Raw genomic sequence first — 2,373 nt, forward strand, 5'->3', positions numbered from 1 at the left:
TCAGCAAAATCTTGCTAGTGTATGCAATGGTGTCAGCGTTTGGAAGCTGATTATGGGATGGATCCCTGGATACGGCAGTCTCTAGATGGTCCATCCTTTTAGTGAATGGGTTTCTATTGATGAGTTTTGAGTAACTTCCAACTTTGGTGGCCATGGAAAGAAAGCAAGAAAATGATGTCAGCCAGGTGTGGTGGTGTGTACTCCTCCAATCCCAGCAGATGCCCCCTGGTCTACATAGTGAGATTCTGTCTGTCCCCCCGCCCCCCAAAAAGAACAAAACCAAAACCATGGGTTTGGACGGCTAGAGGTGCAGCTGGATAGGTAAGGTGCTCACCCAGTTCTGAAAGCCCTGGCTATCACCCACAACTCACTGCCCCACACCTACAATCCTAGCATTTTGTAGGCTGACACACGACTGTAAGGCCAACCTGACTACACAGCAAGTCTGAAAGAGTGGGGGCTGGGGGGTTGTAGAGATGATTCAGTGGTTAATAGCACTCCATGTTCTTCCAGAGAACCTGAGCCAGAATTCACCGTGGGCAGCTCACAACTGCCTGTAATTCCAGTTCCAGAGGATCCGTGGGTACCCCCATACATATTCACATGTATGTTCAACTACACACATAAAGGGAGCTAGAGAGATGGCGCAGTGGTTAAGAGCACTTACTGCTCTTGCAGAGGACTCAGGTTCCAGACTCAGCTCCCACATGGCGGTTCACAACCATCTGTAACCCCAGTTCTAGGGAACCCAAAAGGTAGGCACATGGTGCACACATTCATGCAGACAAAACAGTCATGCATACACATTTCTCTGTGTAGCCTTGCTGTCCTAGAGCTCAGTCCGTAGAGCAGGCCGGCCTCAAACTCAAGAGGACTGCCTGCCTTCGGAAGAGCAGTTGGGTGCTCTTACCTACTGAGCCATCTCACCAGTCCCTTAGAAGACTTTTTAAAAGATACCTTTGAAGAGATGGATTGGGGTTTAAGAACACTTCTTGTTCTTGCGGAGGACCTAGATGTGACTCCCAGCACCTACACATTGGCTCACAACCATCTTCAATTCCAGTTCCAGAGAATCTGACTCCTTTTGACATCCACAGGCATCAGGCATGCAAGGGCTTCCTATTCATACACACAGGCAACAACACTCATGAAAATAAATAAATAATACAACAAAGGGGTGGGGGCTGGAGAGATGGCTCAGTAGTTGAGAGCAGTGACTGCTCTTCCAGAGGTCTTGAGTTCAATTCCCAGCAACCACATGGTGGCTCACAACCATCTGTAATGGGATCTGATGCCCTCTTCTCGTGTGTCTGAAGACACCTACAGTGTACTCATATACATAAAATATATAAATATTCTTTTAAATATTAATATTCTTTTAAATAGGTTAAATAATTTAAACCTACAGTGTACTTATATACATAAAATATATAAATATTCTTTTAAATATTAAAAATATACAACATAAGATCAGGTGGGGGTGGTGCACGCCTTTAATCCAAGCTCTTGGGAGGAGGCAAAGGCAGGAAGATCTATGTGAGTTTGAAGTCAACCTGGTCTGCAGTGGCCAGGACAGCCAGGGCGACACAGGGAAACCCTGTCTTGAAAAACCAAAATAAATAAAGGATAAGCTGAGCCAAGTGGTGCCCCCTTTAATCCCAGTGCTGGGGAGGCAGGGGCAGGCAGATCTCTGAATTCAAGGCTTTCCTAGCCTACATAGTGAGTTCTAGGACAGTCAGGGCTGCATAATATGAGACAAAACAAAAAGACAGGGCTGGGACCATTGTTTAGGAGGTAAAGGTTCCTGCTCCTGAGCTTGATGGCCTGGTTCGATCCTCCGGACCAACATGAAGGAGGGAAGAAGAACTAAAGATTGTCCTTTGACTTCTATATTTTTTTTTCCTTACAAACACAAAGTAATGTGTGCGGGCATGTGTGTGTGTGTGTGTGTGTGTGTGTGTGTGTGTGTGTGTGTGTGTAGGTGGGTGGATGAATGGATTTGGGGCAGGAGAGATAGCTCAACAGTTAAGAGCACTTGCCTGCTCTACCAGAGGACCTGAGTTCAACACCCATGTCACAGAGTTCACCTATGACACCAGCTCAGAAGATCCACTGCTGTCTTACAGCTTCTTTGGCACCTGCTCACATGTACACATGCACACAGACACAAATGAAAGGAATTTTTCAGAAAAGATGGATTCGGGGGCTATTTATTCAGGGTGATCAAGAAATTCTAGGAATTACTGCAAATCATTTGGTGAGGTGGTGCGTGCCTGCAATCCTAGCACTCAGGGATTGGCAGGAGGAAGCCTGCCATGTGTACAAGGCAAGCACAGACTGTATATTAAGTACCAAGCCGTCTCATGAATAATA

The sequence above is a fragment of the Mus caroli genome, chromosome 10 (assembly GCF_900094665.2).
Source record: "Mus caroli chromosome 10, CAROLI_EIJ_v1.1, whole genome shotgun sequence".
Classification (NCBI taxonomy): domain Eukaryota; kingdom Metazoa; phylum Chordata; class Mammalia; order Rodentia; family Muridae; genus Mus; species Mus caroli.